The sequence below is a fragment of the Herpailurus yagouaroundi genome, unplaced genomic scaffold (assembly GCF_014898765.1).
Source record: "Herpailurus yagouaroundi ecotype Mexico unplaced genomic scaffold, PumYag 29, whole genome shotgun sequence".
NCBI classification, from domain to species: Eukaryota; Metazoa; Chordata; class Mammalia; order Carnivora; family Felidae; genus Herpailurus; species Herpailurus yagouaroundi.
Genome location: NW_024412377.1, coordinates 88,849,970 through 88,866,641, shown reverse-complemented (window position 1 = coordinate 88,866,641; position 16,672 = coordinate 88,849,970). Strand labels below are relative to the sequence as shown.

The window sequence follows — 16,672 nt, the reverse complement described above, 5'->3', positions numbered from 1 at the left end:
TGATTTCAGGATTTTCTAAAAGTGCAAGAGATTATGTTGAATTTTTATTAAACAGAGTCTATAAATCAAATGGAACATTCTCAAACCCTGAACTGTGTTTCCATATGCCTGTAGTCTATAGGTATTGAAATGCTCACCTATACTTTAGGAAAAAAAAAAAAAAACACAACATTTTGCAAAAATTGAATAAATGATCATTCGAAGCAAAAGCATGCAGTTCAAAAGCTAAACCTCCCATTGGAGAACAGAAAATTTAATGAGCTTTTAATGGAATGCAATGCTCAGAGTAGTAAATTATTTGTTAGTTGACGATGCAATCAGCATGCTGATTAAGGTTGCTTGGTTTTTTACTAAACATTAACTGAATGAAAACGGGTAGTCCTTGTTCTGCTTGGGGGGCTTTAAGGAAGCAAATGGACTTTCAGAACAGAGATTGTCAATAAAGGTGAGTGCACTCCAGGTGTCATTTGAATATGATGATAAAATACTTCTGATAAATATTTAAAAGCATTTTAAATCCACAATGTTCGCCTAGTGTATTGTGGACTCTGTTTAAAGAAACAGTGGGCCTTAGCAGGCCTAACAACAATCCCTCTATCTCTCTCTAGAAAGAAATATCTAGATCTGCTTTCTTTTATTGCAAAAGAGAAAAAAAAGGGGGGGGGTGGTATGCTTTGAAAATATAAGCCAGCATGGACTCTGAGACCAAGAACTGTTTGGAATGTGAACCTAAAAAAAAGACAAAAAGGACAAAAATCAAAACAAAGGAAAATATCCTGACAGCAAATAAAGGAAGAGACATCTGTTTCTCTGGATAGATGAAGATAAAATTTTAATTAAGCAGTTCCGATATTCTGATGTTTTCAAATAATTGCTGTTAGAATACATATATATTTTTAAATTTATAAATGACGGCATTCTGAGGGCAAGAAGTATTGTGAAATCGGAGTTATATCCTGTCTAATTTAGGAGGTGTGAAGGAGAGAATAAAAGAAAAAGAACTAAAATTGAAAATAAATTATGTGATGCTTCTTTTTGTTTTAAGATGGTTAATACAGAATTTACAAGGTCTATCATTTACCATATATTAATCAATATATACATTAACTTTAAATATTGTTTCTGAGAGAGATTTTGTTACTAAATCTGTTTAAATTGCTAGATTTCTTTTCCCCCTCAAAAGAAGGGTGGGTTTTTTTGTTTGTTTTTCTCTCTACCAATTGCAGAATGATGGGTTTGTAGGTTAATTTTCTTTGAACAGCTACAAAGTTCTTTTTCTATAAATCCTAATTAGTTTCATCATTGGTGATTCTCTGGCAATGATCAGGTACCCTTAATATCCGATAAATAACTACCTCTCACTTTTAACTATTCCTGTTTATGACCCAAGAGGTTAAAAGCCTTTGACTGGCATTTGACTTCTGACCTCATATAAATGTTATCTTATCAGTTCCTGCTTGTTAACTTGTATTGAGTGCTTGTCCCTGATGGCTTTTAGATAAAGGGTTGTGGGCTTTTTTCTTTTTTTTTCCTTTTTAATATATTTCCTATAGGAACTAAACCATTTGCTTTGTTCTATGCCTAGTGCACTCCAGTCTAGAGAGTAACCTGCTATAAATCTGTTATAAAGCCCCAAATATACTTTTATTTATTCTCGACATGATTTTAGTTCAGCTTTATGGGTGGGATTTTATCACTGAGAATATATATTTATTATAATTAATAGCAGTAATTACCAGTGATCTTAATCCTTTAACATGTTAGTAAGGAAGCTGGTTAGCTTGCTATTCTCTCTTTTAAAAAAATGCGAAAGTAAAAAAAAAAAAAACAATTTTAGCGTTGCATTTTGTACCAGCATGAGATGAGTTAGAGAGATAATTTATGGAAATCTTGTCTCCCCAGACTTTAGAAGTCTGCCTAATGAGAGAGTCATCAGAAAGATATATCTTTTTTAAAAAATCGAATCCAGACCATGAACAGGGTATTTTCGAACCTTTGGGGAGGAAGGAGGTGGCCTGGCGCCCTCCTTTGCCCTCTGTCCTAAGAATTAAGAAGGATTTCAGCCCTTTATTCCATTTGCAGCTGTGTGTGTTGTTCATACATTCAAGTGTGTATGTGTGTGAGTCTAGCCACTGTGTACAAATCTAAATACATTTGAATGTTTGCATTTTAATCTCTCCATACCTCGATGGCATCGTGAGAGTATTCTAGGCAGATACTGGTGCCTCCGAGGCTGCCTCATTTGCAAATGACCTACAATGTGATTTCTAAACAAAATATTACATTAATTTCTATGTGGAAAATAGGCAGAAAGGAGGGGGAAGAAGGAAGAGGCAGCCATCTTGGAGTCATTTTGCCTTTTAGCCTCCTTTCTCCTCCCAAGGCTCGAGAGTTAGAATATTACCTTTATTTTTAATTGGCCTTGAACGTAATGCAAGGAAGCACATACAAGAGACCTTTGTATTCGTGTTTGGGGTAGAAAAAAGTTGTAACCTCTTTGGACTTTAAATAATAACTGCGACTATAGACAAACTACACCTATTATTCTCAATCCTTCTAAATAAATATACATATAAATGAAGCATATGCCACAGCTTGTAAGAGACCTGTACAAAACCTATTAAGGGAAACAAATGTCTATTTGGACCATTCATTTACTACTATCTAAAGAATTAATATGTCAGTAAAGTTATCTGCCCTTCCTCCTCCCCCATTCTTTCTTTTCTCTCCAAACACACTCTCACATGCACATACACAAACACACGCATTCAGATACCCCCAATCTGGAGAAATGGCGACCTTGGAAAGTTGTTTTTTGTTTTTTGTCTTTTTTTTTTTTTTTAAATAGGGATTCCTTTTCTCTCAGGTCTTAAGTATTTAAGAAAGTAAAAAAAAAGAAAAAAGACCAGCTTTTTATTTTTTATTTTAATTTTCTGTGTGTGGAGAGCTGCTCTGGGTCTGTAATGTCCTAACACTGCTTTCATCATGCTCATATTCTGGCAACACACAGGTTTAACACAATTTGTCCTAACTTTTCATTTCAACCATTGCTTTTCTCAAAGTGGTCAGAGTTTAAAGACTGCAAAAGCAAAGGGAAAAGAAATACCACGGCAGGGGGAAAAACAAACCAACCCCCAAACTGGTGCTGGTATTCACAGCATTGACACATTCTCAAATGTTTTCTCTGTAGTTATAACACAAAAGCGCTTTCTTCCCTGTTTTGATGTGTTAAAGACGGGAAAGAGAGAGGACACTTGGAAGTGGTAAAATAAGTATTCGGAAGCACAGAGAAGGTGTTTCTTTTCTGAATATCCAGCATGTGTCAATAACATGTAGATGGTTATAGTTTCATATTAATTAAAAATTTTTAAACGGAGAGGGGATGAAAAGTTAAATGTAAGCAAGTTTAGTCAGATCCACTGAACTTTGAGCTATTGCCTTTCTGTGTGTAATTAGAAGTTCTGTGTGTAATTAGAAGTGCATCCGAAGCCAATCATTCTGCTATCTCTGAAATAAGGATATCCAGGATCCTAAGTCCCTCTGAAAAGGGTGTGAGGGGATCAGTAACAAATTAGTATCTAATTCTGGTATTTGGCAGAAGAAACCACAAACTTTATTTTTACTCCTTCAATGTCCGTAATCTGAACTAATTTTTCTAGCCAATATTATTTGCAGATTGTTTTACTGAGTGAAACAAATACGGATTTGAAAGACAAATAATGACCTGATTACTAAACACTCTCTCCTATTCTGACGGCCAGATTCTCTGAGTTGAATCCCAGAGTCCTTTCCTATTGTATTTTGTGTCCTGGCTTTTTTAAAAATAAGATTTAAACATGTAAGCTAGGTCATTTCAAAATTGGTATAAGTTATGCTACCGCTTTTTTATATTTAATTATCAATATATAGTGATAAGTCTTGGTATACCCAACGCAAAAAAAAAAAAAAAGTGTTTACTTACACCAGTTTCTATACCAATCAAAATGAACTCCCCCAAACACTTTTGGTGTAGTATTTTAAATCGTAGTTAGAGGAAGAAGATGAAGGGGAATCAGGCTTTTGGTTTTTCTGTAGAGCTGCATCATCAAGATTTATGAAGTTACCTAAGGGTGTATTAAAATATATTGCTTTTGTACATTTATATGTTTATAAACTTACCTTAGGAATATATTAAGAAATACAGCCCATTTGGTTTTTTTCCCCCCATTCCCTGCCAAAAATCAAACCTGCTCTGTCTGGAAAAAAAAACCAGATACTTCTGTGATATCATGGACTTTTTTGTATTTCAGCAAAGAAGTAGAGCACATAGAGTCAGAAATCTCAACATTTTTAGGACCTAAATTATTACTGTTAAGGTTTTATTCCTTCCTTTGGCAAGACCGATGGAGACGGATTTCTAATTTCCTTGGTTTCTGTCCTCTCTTTCATGTGTTTTTTTTTATTTGTATAAATTAGCTTTGTCCTTTCTTAGTAGAATGTTTAATTTGGGCACATGCTTTCCCAGATAGATTCTCATTCCTACTGCCTCCAACTTGTGTTGGTTTTGGAGTGGAAAGTGGTTTTCCTCATTTAAAAAGCTTTGTAATTCAGACTCAGAGGGCCAGGACCTCTTTCTATCCATCTGGACATGTTCAATGGGTCACACCCAAGATCAGAAGCCATGTTCCTATCTTCCTTATGGGAAAATGATAAAATAATATCCACAAGCATCTGATACCAGGGGCACAGCCTGGACACACACACCTTGCCCTCTTCCCCTTGGCCTTGCATGCCCTGAAGAATGAATACATCCATCTCCAAAGCTGATGCTTCGAAGTGACCAGTCAGACGCTCGCAGGTCAGGTGGCTGTCCTCTTGGACAGAGGGTCCATAAATCAGAGAGATGTTGGTGTGGTTGAAAGAGGAAGGTAGTCTAGCCTGAGGGAAGCCACGTAAATCTCTCCCAGAGCATTGTTCCTGGTAGGGAGTGGGGGTGAGAGTTGGGGTAGCTCCTGGGGCCTCGAGCTGTTATTAATGCCCTGGCCCTCCTGCAGTGGGTGCTAACTTGTTGTGCATGAGAGCTGCCGCCACCCTTCCCAAACATCGGACGACTTGGAAAAGTCAAGCACTGCTGAGCCCTGATTTTCATTTAATAGTCAAAACCAAGATGCATTTGGGCTATGATGATAGGACAGCTCCCTTGAAAAGATTATTTGAACTACAAAGGCATTCATTTAGGGCTAGCGATGTTGCAAAAGGGCCTGCTAGAAATTAGCAGCCTGTCCCGGTATTTGGAGAGCAAGAGTGACAACTTATTGGAAGTTCTCAAGGAATCATTTATATTTCACACTCCACTAGGCAGCTGATTTGAGATTGTCTGTTAGCATAACAAAGGCTCTGAGCCTGTGAACTTCAGAAACCTTTCGACCTCTTAGCTGCTGGCATGAATAGCCCCCAGTCCTGCCTATAGAGATCTCCCAAAGCTCCCCTGTTCGTGGCTAAATTGTTAATCAGGGTAATTTAATATAGTTTTCAATATGCCTCATCTCTTATTGGGAAAGGTATTCACAGCTTCCCTACCCCTGAAAAAAAGTTCCTTTATTCAAGTGTGAGAGGGGCAGCTGCAGACAGACCCCCATCCCTTGCTGCTCCCCCCACTGCTCTGTAGCAGCGGCGATGTTCCGAGCAGCAGCCCTAGCGAAGGGCCAGAAAAAGAAACTCGAACGATGATGCCTTTGCACGCACTCCAACCTGAACCTGAGATTCCAGCCTATTTACGCTAGGAACCGACAAAACAAAAACCCAAGGCTCAGCCATAACTGACATCTCAGAGCCAACACACACGCGCGCGCACACACACGCACACGCACACGCCACACCCCCTTCCCCTCCCTCCCTTCACCATGCTTCCCCTCCCTCCTCATCTCCCAGCTAAGCTTCTCTTCTGGCTCTGGACAAAATGCACCAGACCCCAAGGCCTGCTAATTTTCATTGCTCTCACTCTTGGAGGCAGCCCACACCGTCCTGCACGCTCCTTCATAGTCACCCTCAGCCCGGAGCCCGCATCCTTTCCCTGTGTCACATACACTTGCTCTCACCGGCTCCCTCGCACACTATCAATTCACATGCACATTAGTTAGCTGAAAAGAGCCAGAGCACAAATATATTCATTTTAATCCAGTTAAGACCTAAGAGGTCTCATAGGATATTATTCAATAGTTTGAGAATCAAGTATAAAACTCAGATTTTGCCACACTGTTTCATCTCAGAGAGGCCTACAACCTGCCTTTCTTTCACTTTCCGCCTGTACATATGTAAAAAAATAAAATAAAGTGATTAAAAAACAATCACAAGCAAACCACCCTGTTCTAGGCGATCACTGTTCAAATATCATTATTTTGTCTTTTTTAAACGACCTGTTTCTCATTCCCATGTACAAAGTCGGAAGAAAAATATCATACAAAGAAGGAAAAAAATATGAAGTCGCTACCTTTAAAAATTAAAAATGAGAAGACACAATCTCTTAATCTTATTTTTCCACGTGAGAATTTTAAGACTTCTATAATCTTTCATCATTCATTTTTACATGAGAATTTTAAGACCTCTGTAAAATGTATCTGAATATTTCCTGATTGCTTTGGTGGTGATTTTCTGTGCAATTGTGCTCTGTCTTTGTGCGGGTTGAGGCCCTGTGTCTTGCTTCTTCCTGGAACAGCCATTTCTCGTTAGCCCAGTCTTGGTTGGTGTACCACTCTCTCAGCCTCCTAAAGTTGGATAAAGCCAGGATCTAGTGCCTGAAGTATTTTCTTTGAATTTGCTCTAGTTAGAGTGGTTCCTGATGAGGGTGCGGACTTTGTTAACTCACTTGAGATCCTAGTCTACCTAGCATCTCAAAACTGCTGAGAAGGGAGACAAATTCTTTCTATAGGATCAGAGAAAGGATTACTAACCTTCAAACAGGAAGTACAAATATACACCCATAATTAATAAAACAAAACAGCCCAGCCTCTTTCTCAAGATAATTTTTCTGGGAATTAAAAAAAAATTAAAAAAATACATTTCCTGGTCAATTTTAATATCTAAACAATGCCCAGAGGTGACACTTTGGAACAGAAAATAAAGTGAGTGTATTTGGTTATTGTTTCATATGGCAATCCCAAAATCTGCATTTTTCTTGAAAATAAATCTGACCACCTAAATTTCAATGGTGTGAAGTTTTTAGATTATAAGCATTTTCATCAATAATGTATGCATTACTCATTTTAATGATAGGATGTTTAGCTTATTTTACTCTGTAAGTAGTGCTTTTCATTTTTGTGATGTCTTAAACCAGAATATTTAGAAAATATTAATTGATAATTACCACAAGTCACTGAATCAATATTTCTGGTTTCTCCTTTAAAAAGCCAAAAAAAATGAAGCATTCATATATAAATTAACAGAAATTTAACTTTCAAAAGATGGCTAGAGACCAAAAAATATTATGGCTTTTAAACCCAAGAAAGAAAAAATACACAATTTACAGTTTTTCAGTGCTTTTGCTTAACATTTTTTCATTAGCCTTTCCTTCATTAGAATTTATGATCCATGTCCATCATTACACTTTCACATCTCTGATTTCTGTTAAATTTTCTAACAAAGGTTAATAAATATAAAGGAGTAAAAAGGTCTATTTACTTTCATCTGAAGTGCTCAATATTTCAAGGTTATTTGTATTTGCATGTAAATTTTTCCATGTTCTAATTTAAATTATCAAAATTTGAGTGGAATTAATTCTGTTTGGATTTAGGAAGTAACAGGGATTTTTTTTTTTTAAGAAATTGAACAATGTGATTTTGCTAAATTATAACATTTTCTTGGTGTTGGGCCATCTAACATTCTCTCTAGCATGGCACAATTTGGGCTTCACATTTATGGAAGGAAAAGGGTTGGGGGGAGAAGGATATATATTTGGAATGGTGTTTGACAGGGGGAATGAACGCAGACACCAGAACAATTATATTACAATCCCATTGGGAATGCCAGCACCAAATTTAGCCAGACTGATGGGGTACTGTCTAGACGGTCCCTTTTGTGTATCAGCTGTTTTTTCCCTGCTTTATTGCACTGCCTGAATGTGTGAGTTGAAAATGCATATGGATCACCAACATAACCATTCCTGCAACTATACATTGCTATTAAACTTCCTCTCATTTGGCTGAGAATCAAGGATTGTGTATTCCTACTGTATTTCCTTTACAATATTTTGTAATTAAAATGCAGCTTCCAGAACTAGTGGTTTAACAAAGCTTCTAAGACAAAGTAGAAGGTGCCTAGGCTGTTTTATTATATGACAAAATAAATGTACTAGGTAAACATTTCTATCTCCTCAAACATGTCCACCTCTTTTCTACACAAGTTAAAGAAAGCCAGGAAGAAAAGAAGTAAAACAATGAGAAGAAAAAGGCATAGCACATGTAAATTACCACCTTTCCTTTTGAAAAGGGCAAGGATAGAAAGAAAGAATATTTATTAAATGTTTACAGTGTAATTAATTGCAGTGTGTGTGGTTTTCCTTTTCCTTTTTTTTTTTTTTCTTTTCTTTCTCTCTATTTGGTAAACCAAATAGAGTTCAGTAATCAGGGTTCTTGTGAGGGCTTAGAAATAGATTCTCAAACTCTTTTAAATACATGTTTACAAGATTACTTTAGTGTTATTGGGCAGATAGGAAATCCCAGAGACCTTTCACATCTGGGCAACTGTCAGGATTTTGTTTTGTTTGTCAAGATAGTGCAGGAAGGCTACTTCTTACTTATATGTGATTACAGTCTCCACACAAAACATTCATTGTTCAAAGGAGCAAGAAGGCACCCCTAAATAGGATACATTCCATGGGTGATAGGTACTAAGGTTGGATGCCTTTGCTAACAACCAAGAATTTGAAATGAGCACAAATTAATTATTCCAATGAGAAAGTGAGAAATAGAAAAACACATAATGCTCATCAAAGTAGGTATCAGATCTACCTCTGTCTACGAAAGGTTAATCAGCAACTTTTGTCTACAGTCGCCAAGAATTGAAAGGTATAAGAAGTTGGAATTCCACAAAATATGTCAGTATAAATAAAAATCAGGGCACAAATGAACCCACTGTTTAGAGAAGAGAACCCCATGTTTCATAGCGCAGATAACTTTTATTAATATGCAACACAAGCAGGAATTCTATATTACATTTGTTGTAATTTTTTTCCCTTAACAAAAAGAGAAATGGTAAGTGTTTGCCCTTATTAAGGAAAACAAAACCAAAGGTAAAGTTGGTGATAGAAAAAAAAAATTAATAGATACATTCTGATTTCTTGAGCTCAATTTTGTCAGTGACTAAATGATGGAATTTGGATTTAAAAAATTTTCCATACCTTACCCCTGGAATTCAATAACCACCACCTACTAAGGACAATGAAGATTTCATCCATCTTTTGAGGACTGTGTGTTGAAGAGGGCTAGAGGAAAGAGAAAGTAAATTTTATTCCCAATTTTAATGAACAGGAAAAGGCTAGAAATCACCTACTTTTTGCTTTGAAACATCAGATTACAAATCAACCATCATAAAATATGATGATGGACACAGGATTGGGGAAACTTCCTGGTTGGCAGAGGTTTTGAGTCTTGACCAACTGACATTGAACATGGAGACCTTAGGTTGCACTTGTAGGTATCGATGCTAACAAACTCTGAGGCCTAAGTTTGGTATGATTGAGAAAAAGAAAATACAACCAAAGGCAGTGACAGAGAGCAAAAGAAACCAAGACTGGGAAATAAGCAAGCAAGAGAAAAATGAGGTGGGCTGGGGGAGAGCGGTGGTTGGGGGTGGCGTGCAGGGTGAGTGAGAAAGAAAGAGCAAAGAATGAATATTCTAAGCATTGTTTTAATCTAAAACAGAGATGCTTCCAGGAGAATGCATTTCAATGGAGCTGAGCCAAAAATAATTATAGAGATTTTCTTGTTTTGTTTTGTGAATGAAGAGCATCTCTTTTCTCTGGAGATGCGAGAGAGAAAGGACCAGAGCCAAGAGATTGAAGTGATGCCCCTCTGCCCCTTTGCTTCCACACAGCACAGTAGCAGACCTTTCTTTCTTCCCTTTTCCAAAAGCTATTGGCACTGGATTGTGCTAGGAAGAGAGGGAAGTGGCAGCAGGCCCTCAGACCTAGCTGGGTTTTCTATTCTAACAATAGCTTGTTTACTCTGATAAGGCTGAAGTATTGAAATTGGAAGCGAGATTGGGGTGGGGGGGCAGAGATACATATTTTAGGTTCTAGAAATAAAACTGAGCTATTTACAACTAAGAATATTCCCCTGTTTGAGATACTTGAAACTTCCCTTGGGGTTTGTTTTACCAATTACATTTGTTTCCTTGTTTTTCATCATCAATAGCAAGCTACTACAGGAAATAAAGTATTCTCTCAATTTTCCTCCATTTTTTTCTGTGATGTAAAAATCTTTATCTTGGAGCCTTTTTTACAGGGAAAAAATTGTCATATGTTAAAATAGCTTGGGCTGTGACTGAATTTTTTGTGAAAGCAACATACTATACTCTTCATGAAAACTGGAAGAAAAAATTTTAGACTAATAATGAAACATACAGGATTGGGGGGAGAAACACACCAACATTAACAGACTTTTGGGAGGATGGTAGTAATTATAACTCAGAACTAATACCTAAAGACTGTTCATTTTCTTAAGTCAAATTGATTTGCGTACAAATCACACTATTAAGTACTGTCTGAACCTGAATACTCTCTCCAAATCTCTTATTTTAGCTGTTGTGCCATGCTAATGTCCCTGTTGTCATTTTTATCATTCATAGATGTTAATTCTACAAGTAGGTTTAAGGCACCACTTTTATCTTTGTATTACCTGAATTTTTAAAAAGCAATTTCAGAAACCTAAGAACCAGTTCCTTTCCTCCACATCATATTTCACAGCTTGTAAAAACTGACATTCATTCTTCATAAATATTTGACCTGTTAAATTGAACAATTTTGGCATCCAGTAGAATAGCATAGCGAGCTTAACGGGTTAACACCATATAGGTAGACTTAATGGGTTAACATCAAAATGACCTTGATGTGAATTTAAAACAAGAAAAACTATTTGTGTTGCACTAGTAGTCAAGATTATCTATTGGCTTAAGTATAAACATCTTAGATAGTAGCAAAAATGGATATAATTTTCTTTAAAACTTTTACATGTTAAAATTGTTCTGGTTTTTCTGTCAAAAAACTATCGAAATGTATAGGAGATGGCAGTAAAGTTGTATAATTCTATTATGTTGTTAAGGGTTTTTTTTATTTCTTAAAGATGGAAAATATCTTCATGTACATGGGACTTTATTTAGGGATTTTCAAAACATGTTTTAAATGTCACTGTGAATAAATTGTGTAAATCTATGAATATGAGTTTTATAAATCCACATTTAATTTAATTAATCATATTGATTCACTTGACATTTTTCTTCTCCTAAATCTCCCTTTCCTTTTTTCCCCCCAATCTCTCTATTAAAAGCAATTCATTCACAGTGGTAGACTAAGTTTTGAAGGAGATTTTACAAAATAAAACCGACGATGGTTTTGGAAGAACTTTTAAAAGCATTCAACTTAAGTTTGTTAGAAGTGGTTAAAATGATTATTTAAGAATTCAAAGTACTTAATCACACTAATCTTAAATTATATTTAAAATCCAATACCCCAAATGAGCAGATCTACTTTTTTAAAAGAGCACTTGTTAATATTAAATAATCAGAAAAATCATTAACATGCTTTAAAGCAAAACAAGCGATGAGATTAGCAACAAATGTTTATTTTGCCAAGTTTTAAAAGAAAACTTTACCCCTTTTAAAATAAAATAACTTGTAAAAGAGCAAAATATTTAGTGATATTTAGGATCTATTAAAAACCCCAATATACACAATTTGAGAATATATATTTGATTTTACTGCATCGTTGAAATTGTCGATGGAAAATATTAGCCTAGCAAAACATTTAGAATATGGTGTATAATAATTTATTATTAAAGGCAAAGTGATATACCACACCAACATATGCATTTACTATCAAGCTCTAGAACTAATTAGGAAATGAAGAGATAACGACAGATTTACAATTGATAGGTGTCCCAAAGATATTAGTAATAATAAGTAAGCTAAAATGAATACAGAGCCCTAGGTACATGCATCAAGGTTTCTACATTTTCTAAGAGTATATAGATACATGTGTACAGATATGCTAAATGCAGATGTATTTGTCATTTATTTGCACTGGTCATCATATTATAAAATGGATTTTTAAAGGTCCTATCTTGACCAGTTCTTTCCTAGCCCCAAATTACTAAACCAGTTTCAAAGCTTTGCTCAGAAAAGTTATATTTCACTTAAAACCAACCACAGATATTGCCCCAAAGGAAGTCTTGTTTGCTTGTTCTTTTCATTTTGTAGTGGTATGTATGGAGTCCAACAAGCAACTGTGGGGGGCGGGGAGGGGGAGGAAGCAGCAAGAAGCAATCAAAAGGATTAGGATGGAAACTTCCTCAAGCTTCACGGGCTTGTTTGCTGGCCACAGATGCCATTATGGTGTATAGATAAGATATGTTTAATATGAAGACTTTAAAAAGAGCCTTCACACTCCTGAAAATTCAGAGGCAAAGCCGAGCCTCTTTCTTTAGCCCATATACTTCACTACATTGGCCCAGGAAGCCTGGCTAAAGATAGTTTCATCCAGCTCACATGCTTGGGTTTTGTCACTTCATGTCATAACCTCCACATTACTTAAATGTAGTTTTAAAATGTGTTAAACGGAAATGCTGATATAAGCCTAAATGTAGCTGCACTTGCTGTTTCTGCTCTAAGTTCATTCATGGTAGTGGATTTAGTTAAAGGGCCCAGAACAGCCATGCTTAACATTAGGGAAACAAAATCCTCTTGGCTTCAATGGGGGCTAGGTATATGTCAGAGCAGTGGGGACTCACCGTAGATATTTGAGATAAGTACCTTCTGTAGAAACGTACACATTTCGTTGATGTCCCATATAATGTGAAGAAAAATATGCTGCATTACAAATAAAGCCCCATTAGCTTTTTTTTTTTTTTGATACTAAATGCTTTTGTATATATCTTGGACACAGAGAATATGCAATAACATTTATGATAGTAATAGCTGACTCCAAATAAGAATGGCTAGTGATCCTAGGTGTCTATTGAATCATAATCAAGGACTACCTGGTAAGCATTAAGTGACAATAAAGGGTATTCTTACTAAAATATTAGATGAATTGATAATAAAGAAAATGGTCATTTTGACAGAAAAGCCAACAGAAAATAGCAGTAATTATGTGTGCCTTGTACACGAGCACACTGCATTACATGCAGTATGCAATGTGCTATTATAAAAAAAAAAAAAAAAGCGCATGGTACCTCTTCTGGATGATACAGCTGCATTAGGAAGTTTTATAGAATGGCTTATTTTCCAGAACACAACATTTAGCTTTTCCACATGCTCTTTTGGTAGAATTTCTCCTCCCAGTTAAAAACTGGTTTTCATCACACAACTGCATAATTATTTTTCTGCAACTAGCGATAATTACTTGTTTTGTGTATCTCTACTAGAGTGATTCAGTGTTTGCTGTTCTACCTCATAAAATGCATCTGTATTAGAGGCATGTGAAAAGGAGTATTGACCTTATATAATATATTGCTATATTGGTAGGGGCACACAGCGCTAATTCTTTGTAAGAGGCACAAAAGTCTATATTGCTTTGAGTTTTCCTTTTTGAATGCTATGTGAGTTTTCTGACTAAAGCATAAAACTGGAGGTAACTGAAGACAAGAAACCTCACAACATGGAAATTACTCAGTACACAAAGAAATTCCCTCTCAGATAAATGTACAATGGGTGACTGAATAAAAAAGGCCGTTGGAGGGATTTGTTGATAGTGGCATCACAGAAAACTCTGGAATCAGTGTTTGTGAGATTTGTCACACCAAAAAATCAAGAACAGATTCCAAATCATTCAAGAATATCTCATCATTTTATGTCACTCACAAAGCCCTCCACAAATAAAAATGAAAATTAAGCAGAGCCCCTCCTGCCAGTCTTTTTATCTTACAACAGCCTTTCTCTTTCTCTCTTTTCCTTCCAACTCTTATTTGTCTGAGGTTCTCCTTTCTTTCAAGTTTTCTTTAATCCTTGCTTTCCCCATGTCCCTGTTTAGTCTTATTCACCAGTGATGCCAACAAAAATAAACAGTCTGTTTAAAACAAGTGAGTCAATGCCAAAAAAGACATGATTGGTGTGTAGCTTATTTGTTATTTTTATTTTTTAGTGAAACTACACCTGTGGCATTGTCTTACTTAATTTTTTCTTATCATTTAAAAAACACAACACAAAGAAAATAGCAGAGAATTGAAGGGCTATTTAATGTCTTTGGATTTATTTATAAATATATGTAATGTTAAATGCAGCGAAATCCTTGTGAGACTACTTTCGTGCTTACTGATCCCAGGGTGCAGAAAGAATTAGCTTATCCAGGAAAACTCAAAGTCATAATTAGTCTTGTGAATTATAATAATCGGGTCTCATCCTACATTTCTTTCTCATGTGGTACTCCCAGTGGGAGTTCTGCATGAAAAAGGACTACAGGATTGGGCATTAATAATGGTATACCTGCGAAATATGAGCATTTTCCTACAGTGCCAATCAATGAAATTAGAAATCTGCCCCATCTCAGTCCTATGCCCTTCAACCAATTAGAAGATTAACATCAACAGATTTTTCAAATTTCAAAAGGAAATTTTATTCTTAGTTTTAAAAATACCTCTTAAAATTATAAAATAAAACAGAAGTTTTTCCCCCTAATGAAATATATCTTTCACTCCTGACTTACAGGTATAAGGCTGTAATATTTTCATTTTTTAATTTTTATTTATTGTTTTAAATTTTTTCTTAACGTTTATTTATCTTTGAGAGAGAGAGAGAGAGAGAGAGAAAGTGGGGAGAGGCAGAGAGAGAGGGAGACACAGAATCCGAAGCAGGCTCCAGGCTCAGAGCTGGCAACACAGAGCCCGACACGGGGCTAGAACTCATGAACCCCAAGATCATGACCCGAGCTGAAGTCATACACCCAACTGACTGAGCCACCCCGGCGCCCCTAATCTTTATTTTTAAAAAGTTACCAATGCTTACGTTTTGGATAATTTCCTCAAACAGATGGAAACAAAAGAGCAAGTAAGGGAAGAATCCATGAAACTCAGGAAAAAGCTTTAAGTAACTTGAAGTCTCTCAGATCAGCTATTTTTCCTAAACTGTTTCCTCAGGGTTGACTGACAGAGATGACCGATGGTTTTAGTACACAGACCTAGCCTAAATTCAAGAAAAAAAGGGTAATAGTTTACCAATCCTGAGGTGTTTATATTTTGTCACAGAAATACTTCGTATATGATTTACATTAGGATGAACTAGGCTTAAAAAAGTAGGCAGAACTCAATCACAACTGTACATGCATCTAAAGTCTAACCTGCATGGCTCTACCTTCAACAGGTGAATGAATAAACACCATAGTATATTAAAACAATGGACTACTACACAGCAATATAAAAAAATGAATCACTGACACATTTTGTAATATGGAAGGATTGCAACCTAAATATGCTGAGAGAAGGTAGAAAAAAAAGAGTACAAATTATTTATATAATAGTCTAGGAAATTCAAATTAATATATAGTGACAGAAAGCTGACTGGTAGTTGTCTGAAGGAGTGATCAAGAGGTGAGAATTAGAAAGAGGTATAAGGAAACTTTCAGGAGTGATGGATGTATTCATTGTCTTGACTATGGTGATGGTTTCACAGTTGTATACAAATGGAAAAACTTAAAGAATTATACAGTTAAGGGGTGCCTGGGCATCTCAGTTAAGTGTCTGATTCTTGATTTCAGCTCCAGTCATGATCTCACGGTTGATGGGTTTGAGCCCTGCATCAGGCTCTGCACTGACTGTGCGGAGCCTGCTTGAGATTTTTCTCTTGTCTCCCTCTTTCTCTCTTCCCCTCCTGTGTATGCGCTCGCTCTCTCTCTCTCTCTCTCTCTCTCTCTCTCTCTCAAAATAAATAAATAAACTTTATGAAATAATTACACAGTTAAAAATAAGAAGTTTGGGGGCGCCTGGGTGGCGCAGTCGGTTAAGCGTCCGACTTCAGCCAGGTCACGATCTCGCGGTCTGTGAGTTCGAGCCCCGCGTCAGGCTCTGGGCTGATGGCTCAGAGCCTGGAGCCTGTTTCCGATTCTGTGTCTCCCTCTCTCTCTGCCCCTCCCCCGTTCATGCTCTGTCTCTCTCTGTCCCAAAAATAAATAAACGTTGAAAAAAAAATTTAAAAAAAAAATAAGAAGTTTGTTATATGTTCATTTTACCTCAATAAAGCTGTTAAAAATAAATGAACTGATTAGAATGGATATAGCAACCAATCACCAATCAGAATGGATACACCAATCAGAATTTGAACAATAGGTTTCAGTATTATCCAGGTAATTGGGACCATTTAGTTGACCATGAAGTATGTAGAGATTGGGATGGCCCTCTTCATCCCCTCCCTGATGTTTATGACCCCTGGAAAACCATTTTCCATCTTCTCTTGCTAAAGCCAATACAATTAGGAATAACGTGAGCATCACAAC

At 36.3% G+C, this 16,672-nt stretch overlaps 1 long non-coding RNA gene across 2 annotated transcripts in view; it reads left to right on the top strand.

Annotated features, from left to right (window-relative positions):
- The first annotated feature begins 274 nt into the window (after positions 1–274).
- The window catches only part of LOC121013467 (uncharacterized), a 40,354-nt gene continuing 23,956 nt past the window's right edge, over positions 275–16,672 (top strand). Inside the window, exon 1 of one of the 2 annotated variants that reach the window (XR_005782726.1) lies at positions 275–445. This is a non-coding gene — a long non-coding RNA (uncharacterized LOC121013467). The remainder of the gene's footprint in view (positions 446–16,672) is intronic. The other variant, XR_005782725.1, reaches the window with a different exon arrangement.